The sequence below is a fragment of the Manacus candei genome, unplaced genomic scaffold (genome assembly GCF_025592945.1).
Source record: "Manacus candei isolate 608988 ecotype Guabito, Panama unplaced genomic scaffold, ASM2559294v1 h1tg000126l, whole genome shotgun sequence".
Classification (NCBI taxonomy): domain Eukaryota; kingdom Metazoa; phylum Chordata; class Aves; order Passeriformes; family Pipridae; genus Manacus; species Manacus candei.
The window spans coordinates 92,837-100,861 of record NW_026138174.1 but is presented as its reverse complement, the minus strand read 5'-3'; positions in this window follow the sequence as shown (position 1 = coordinate 100,861).

Sequence of the window (8,025 nt, the reverse complement as noted above, 5' to 3'; positions counted from 1 at the left end):
TCTAAAGATTACTTACCGTTCCTGATCAATTAGAAGGAAAAAAAAAAAAAGCTGAATTGAATTTAGGAACTGCCTATGGGATATAAAATGCACATAAAATATGCAAAATACAAATAAGCAAAAAGAGAAAACAAACACTGTAAAGCAAAGTTTATAGACAATATGCTGTGAAGTTGTATTTTGCAAATACTGAGCTGCTGATGCCCAGCTTTACTATCCCCTCTCTGGTTTGCTTTTTCATTTGGGTGATATGACTGTCCTGAGCAAGCAAGAAAGAGATAAAGCACATCTGCACTAGGGATCATTATCAGAACATCCCGCCTGGTTTCACCACCTTCCTGGTAACTCCAGGGTGAGGCCCCCGTGGAACAAAAGCCTGTGCTGATGTGCATCCCTGCTGCAGTTCCCTCTGGAGGATGCTGCTGTGTGGTGACTACATGGGTGTGAACTATTCTGAGATTCACAGATCCCTGTCCTCTTTCTGTGGCTCCAGCCAGCTTGGTATAGGTCTTTGGTGAACGCTGACGAGTCCCAAAGCACATCTATCCAGGCCTCTGGAGATCAGTGCTGACACAGAAAACACCCTGGCAACACAAACATCCACGCCTGGGACAGTCCTGAAAACATCCATGTCTTGAGAAATGGCAAAGTCGAGGTAAATGGACACAGAAAGGTTTTGAACTATAAGTCACTGTTGATCTTACCTCATATACAGAAATGTCCATGCACACACACACACAAGGCCTACACCTCTTCATAGCTTCAATTTTCTCCCCGGTTTTGAGCACCTTTTAGGTACTAGTCAGGTTTTTCTGGAGCTTGGAAGGACTCCTCCCTTGGATCACGACACGTGTCTCTCAGTTTACAGCATCTTTTTATGCAGATGGTGGAGGCTGTGCCCAACAACTTTTCCCCACAACTTCCTCCTCTGCCAGGTGACACACAGGTCAGTTCTCCTGTGTGACCTGTGTCTGTGCAGCTCACATGTGAGCTGAGCACTGAATAATACCTGGACTGCACTGGAAATACCAGTGCAGACTCCACACAACTCCCTGGAAAACTTCAGCCAAACCTTGGTGTACAATAAAAAGGGAGCAAATAAACTCCGCGTTCAAAATGGGGATTTGCCACAGAATCATAGAATGGTTTGGGTTGGAAGGGACCTTAAAGATCATCCAGTTCCAACCCCTTACCATGGGCAGGGACACCTTCCACTAGAGCAGGTTGCTTAGAGCTCCCCCTGTCCAACCTGGCCTTGAACACTTCCAGGCACGGGGTATGCAGAACTTCTCTGGGCAGCCTGTGCTAGGGCCTCACCACCCTCACAGTAAAGAACTTCTTCTGCATATCTAACCTGAATTTCCCCTCTTTCAGTTTGAACCCATTACCCCTTGTCCTATTACTGCAGTTCCTAATGTTCCATCTGACAAATACCCAGAGGGATCCCTCTGTATGAAACTGAATTTAAAAAATGAACATAGGCAGGATCCTCCCAGAAGTGACCCTTCCTGCACATAGGTCTGTTGGCTTTCCTTGCCCTCGTCTGACTACAAGGACAGACTGGAGAACTCCATATGCTAGTTTAGATTCCAGTTGGACAGTGGATCAAGCAAGTCTCCCACACTTCTCCTCCAAGGAACTCTGGATGAAACTCAGTGAGAAGAGCACTCAAACACCGATGGCTGGCCTGGAGCCCCTGTACCTTGCTCTCACTGTTGCTGCAGCCCGCAGGACTGGGCACATGTTATCACTGCCAGGAAATACAGGGTAGCAAAAACTCCTTAGATAGAACCAGAATGTCTTACTCATTGTCAGTGTGTTCATGATAGGAAGGGAAACTAGGGTTCCTCCTCTAATCCTTACCCATGCCATTTTCCAGTTTAATCAGACTCAGGACTGCTGCTGCTACAGATGTTTATCTCAGAGTTATGTCCCAGGCAGCTTCAGCAGATGGGACTGCCTCTGTCCTGCCGTGTACTGAAAGCTCTGCAGGGCAGTGCTTGGTCTTCTTTAGTGTGGGGTGTGGCTCTCACTCTGCAAAAATTATCATCAAGCCCTTGGAGAGACCACAAGTGCTGAAGGTGGTTGGTGGTGATGAGCCAGGGTGGGTAAAACACACCCATAGAAACAAATATTAACAAAAACCAGGGGGGAAATGTGGACATTGTCTGAACAGGTTTATCAGAGGCAATGACTGCTTTCAATTTTTGTCTAACTGCATTAGTATTCTATCAGAAATGAAGATTTGATTATTTAAAAGCTGGAAGAAATTAACAGTTCTACTGGAAAAAATGCTGTGATATGGTTATTTTGTTATTATTGAGCTTTGAAAGGTAACTAAATGAGAGTCTGATCCTTTGGGCAATCTCTCAAGACTTAATCTCTTTTATAAAGAAATTATTTAAATTTTATTTCACACTGCCTTTGTGAAGTTAGGGAAAGTCTTAGTGACAAATTACAGTTACTCTGCATGTGTACAATAAGGAACACCTCTCTAGCTCATCAGTCTGTCTCCCCAATTGCCAGGGGGCCCCAATTTTGCAGAAAAAATTACCCTTGGAAAATAAATCTAGTTCTCCTGATCTCAGGGTTGCTACAGCAAGCCAGTCCTTTGGCCAGAGAAATGCTATTTTGAGATTTGCATCTAGGAAGGGGATCCAGTCATGAGGAACGGGGCAGTTGGAGGCAGCCCTGTACTCTGGGAATCTCATGTTTGACTGTGTTGGCAAGTTTTCAGTTTTCTGGGGGAAATGTACTTAGTTTTATTCCAGCCAAAACCAGGCATTAGGGAAGAAGAAGCTGTAGGAGGGCTCTCCATAAGCTTGAGGTGAGCTGAGAGCATCCAGGTGTTTCAGTGAATGCTACCTGTGACTGGCACAGCAGCGTCTGATCGAAGGTTTTCCTTGCCAGCAGTGATGATTCATATGTGTTATCTTTTGTCTTTGTATCCTGTCTAGTGTTTACTCATCACAGTTCTGTATTGGGTTTTGTTTCTTGCAAGAAAATGAAAAAAAATTTCTGTTTTTTACCAAATTTCCCTTCAGCTCAGGATTTTTAACCTTTTCTTGGTGCGGGGTTTCATGAACAGAAAAGTCTGAGATTCTTTGGGCTCTTCACCTCTCAGATGGCATTTCTGGAGGGTCCTCAGCTTTTTCAGTGTGGATTTTTTCTAAATCTGCCCTGCCCAGTTATTACCCTGTTAGCATTAGCTTTGTAAAAAGCCATGCAAAGGAGTGTTATTTTGCACTTAATTGTTTATGTACCCTTAGGCTGCAGAAACCTAACAGGAATATCTGTTAATCGTGGAATTTGTGTGTGTGATTGATTCATCGTCTCTGAAAAGTAATGCCTTACATTTGCTTTGCAAGCCAGAGAGCCAGACTGTCAGTCTCTGTTCTCACTCTCTCCTTTGGTTTGTGACAGTAGCAGGGAACTCCAGAATACCTACAAGATTTAACAAGAGAATCAGGTATTTGTCTCTGAAGGACAACTTAAAAATGAAATATATCACTATATCCTTGGTCACGGCTAAGAGCTGTTTAAAGAATTTCTCTAAAATAATACAGTATTGCAGCCCAGGCATCTTTCTGAAATTTTATATTTTGAATAGACAGTAAAAATTTTTATTTTTTATTTACAAGAAAAGAACAAATTAAGAACACAAACGTTGCAGAACACAAACTTTGCATAACCCTCTCATTAAAAAGTCACTTTGTGTATACATGAGAAAATTTTTTAACGTGAATATGACAAGAGCTACATCTTGTTGAGATCTGTACAACATTGCAGACAACCTTCCAGGGCCTTGCAAGACTTTCTGCTTTTCTAAGACTGAGTTCTCCTCACCACCCTTTATTTGCCTGGGTAACCACACGAAGTCTTAAATTTAGTTGAACACTCCAGTTTTTATGAAGCATTTTGACAATGAACCTTCACGAGCCTCTGGAATCATCTCCTCCTGCAGTCAGCTCCCACAGCATTGGCTGCCTCCTGGAGAGATCCTAAAGGAACGCTGAGCTCAGCTCTGCTGCAAGCCTGGCTCCCCTCTCGCTGTGATCCCATAATTTTCCACACACACGGCACACAGACCATCCCAATGCACGGGTGGGATCTGTACCACAGCGGGAGGTCACGGCCAGAGCTCTGTGCTGCAGTCCAACTTTGGTATCTCATCAGGGGTGAGATCAGAAGATTAATGGATAATCAGCTTGCATTATTAACCATGTTGCAAATAAAATGAGCAGGAAAGATCAATCTCCCCCTTAACTTTTAATTTTTATTTCCTTACTCTTCCAGGCTGGGGTCATGGGAATGTATCCTGCCACAGCCTGACCTCACACTAACCATTGGTTTTGTTGATTAGTAAAATGCTGTGGTGCTGTGGATCCAGTGCATCTTCCTTGGGTGACATCTTTGGTTTCTATCTGTTTAAACACCTAAACTTAGTTTTCCTTTTTGTATCAGTTTAATCCTTCAACAAGAGACAATTTAAACTCTTGTTAGTCAATGTAGACAACAGACATCCCCTTCCCTGTCCTTTTCTCCTCTCCTCACACATGGATTGTGGCGGGAATTTCCAACTGAAATTTCATTAGGACAAATGAATTAAGATTTATGGTTGGACTCAATGATCTTAAAGGTCTTTTCTGACCAAAATTATTCTGTAGTTCTAGGATGAAAGAAGCTGTTATCGAGTTAGAGTACTACAGAATTGAAAAGCAGAATTTAATGATGTTCATGAACAAGAAAAAAAATTCTCACAATTAAATTCTGTCAAGTCTCATAACTAACATTTTACAAAGGAAAGTGGCGAAGGAAGGTTGAAGACAACCAACACAAGCAAGCCACCCAAAGTCTCATATGGAGATGGTATGAGACACAGGGATGTGTATTTGTCAACTACAGGGAGGAGGATCATAATTTGAACATCACAGAATCCCAAAATAATGCTGAGCTGGAAGGGACCCACAAGGATCATTGAAGTCCAACTCCTGGCCCTGCACAGGATCATCCCCAAGAGTCACACCATGTGCCTTAGAGTGTTGTCCAAACACTTCTTGAACTCTGTCAAGCTTGGAGACCTGACAAATTCCCTGAGGAGCCTGTTCCAGTGCCCAACCATTCTGTGGGTGAAGAACCCTTTCCTGATATCCAGCCTAAACCTCCCCTGACACAGTTTCATACCATTCCCTCGGATCCTGTCATTTGTCACTGGAGAGAAGTGATCAGTACCTGCCCCTCTGCTGCTGCTCGTGAGGAAGTCCTGGAACTTGCTACTGCATCCCAGTTCAGGTTATGGCCCCTCTCTGCCAGGCAAGCAAGAAAGAGCCAGGATAAGTCCCAGTGCAAGCTTTCATTCCCGCTCCAAAAAAATCTGGTGGCTGTTGCATAACCTTGTAACCTCCAAAAGTCAGAGCCTGCTGCCCACCCACAACAGCCCTTGTCCCGGATCTCGATGGACTGAGAACCCAAATCCCTTCCTATATCTGAGAAGACATTTCTCTGCCATTTGCTGGCCAACTGAGCTTTGAATAACAGCATGTCAAATCCAGCTTTTCAAAAGGAATCTTCCACTCCTCCCAGTATCTTCATTGCCAGGTCATTCAGACTGCATTTACTAGGTTAAACCTGCTTAGAATATCAGATTCACTCACATGGAAGGCCTGGTGGAGGTGGCCAGCAGCGTTTGTTGCCTTTAGTTTTTATAATTAATCATGCAAGATGGTTAAAAATTCAAGCGCATGTGCCCCAGTTTGGGAATCTGGTCAGCAGCACAAAGGAGCTGTTAGGATTAGAGTCACGCAGGCCTTTGAAGGTTGGGGGGCTCTCCTGGGCTTTTTGGGGGTTTTGGGGTTCCTTATTGTTGCTTTTTAGTATTTGTAATGTAAGTGTAGGCCATGTATGTTCTCTTGCAAGCCGAGGTATTGAACCTCCTTGTCACAGGTACAAGGACAGATGGTGGATGCAGAGTCAGAATCAGGGCTCATAGAGCAAAGAGAGCAATTTTCCTGTACAATCCTTCTGATGCTACTGTGAAACCTTTTGTTTCTAAAAGGGCCTTTAAGAGTGAAGGCAAAACGTGGCCTGAGTTTAAATTGCCTACCTTTCCTTGGAAAAACTGTCCCCGTGAATAGCTTGAAAATGGCACCGATGTGCACGAAATTTGAGTGGGTTTGGGGAATTTTATACATCATATCTGGTCAAAAGCTCTCCAAGGTATTCTGGATCTCTGGAGCCGTGAGGTCTGCTGTCTCTGCACAGGTTGTGGAGTTTGCAGGAAGCAAGAACAATCCTGATGGCATTTTCCATGAGGGCATCAAGCCAATCCCCCAGGCAGTGCCTGCAGACCCCAGGAGCAAGCTGAGCTGAGCACCACGGCTGCCAGAGACCTACTGCATCCTAAACAATTGGAATCCATTGGGAAATGTCTTGTGTTAGGAAGTGAGTGCATCCTGATCCCAGAAGAGAGATACCAGAGGCCCCACAACCTGCCAAAAGGTCTTTCCCTGGCTCTTTCCCAAACTCCTTCCTTGCAGCTCGTCACACTGCCCTGTCTTGGCAAGAGGGGTGCAAAAATGGTCAAACAGAAGTTGCACGTAGAATATAATCCAGTTTGTAATGTTAATCTTTTAAAAGTATTAATCATATAAATCTCTCTATTCCAACAGAAAATTAATATAATTGTTTGTACAGACATGGGGAAAATCATCTGAGAAGTGCTGCTATTTTTAACTGATCATAGTTAAAAATAGGGAAACCAAATATTAAGAATTTGAACAACAGAAGGTTCAAAAATATCTCAGCCAGCAGGCACATACGACCCAAGCAAAACTTTCCAGTCAGCTCCCTTACCTTATTGGCATCTGACTCAGAAATCTTGCCCAGACTTAAAACTGTCGGTCAGGCACAGACAACCTTCAGTAAGATATTTCAAAGCACTGGCTGAGATGATACAAAACACAGTGGCTGTAACGACCATCCTGAAAATCCTCTCCCTCTATTCGCTCCCTTGCCTACAAAACGAGAGAGGAAAGTAAAAGGTTGCAGGAGCTCCAGGGGGATGCACTCAGCCAGAGTGGGAAACAGGAGTAAAATGACTGACCCAAAATACCCAAAAACCTCAAGGGTGGGAACCTTTTCCAGAGATACCACGGATGAGTTAGCTGGGCTGCCTTTTGTCCGCTCTTGGCATTGTGAAGAAAACCAGGAAAGCAGCCTTTTCCCCCAAACTCTTCTTTTTTGTCTTTTTTTTTTTTTTTTTTGACAAACTGCTAGTGTGAGAACAAAGATTGTAATTCATTTAGCAATAAAAGTCAACAAGCTTTTTGTTGCTGATTGGGAAGTGAATACCAAACCCGCTGATTTTGTGCTTAAACACGAAAACTCTGTAGATATTCAGTGTTTGTCAAAAAAATTCGTAAGAGACACATTTGTGTTCCGTACAGAGATGTATTTATTGAAGACCTTAAAGAATGCAATATATTACCTAGTTCTGTCTGGTGTTAACAAGCAAACGACCACTTTGTACACCAACTTCAAATTTAATATGCTAAAGAAGTACCTTCTTGTAGAAGATATGTTTCCCCTTTTTTGGCATGTCTGTTAAGGCTGGTGTAATTAAGGAGTTTAATTAAAATCTTAAATGCTTACTCCATGAAAACAGCTTTATGACATGGGGAAAAGCAGATTTTTTCCATTATAATTGCCTGTCTTGTGTATTGGCAGAGTAAGAGTCCAAGTGAGAGGCTGCAAACACTTTTAAATAATCTGTTTCCAATTTTATTATTTATAAATGACGTTCATGGACGCTTTGTTGATGTTCACAAGATTGCCACAACGCTGCTGAAGCTGCACTTACTGTGTCAGGCACCTCCACGTTATGGCTGCACACAATAAAAAATAAATAAAAGCAATAAAACACAATTATGTGGGTTTTAGCCTATTGAAAACCCCACTGACGTGCATTGAAGGAGGGAGCACACGGGGGTCAGGCGACCCTAAATTTCTTTTTTGTCAAATATTCCA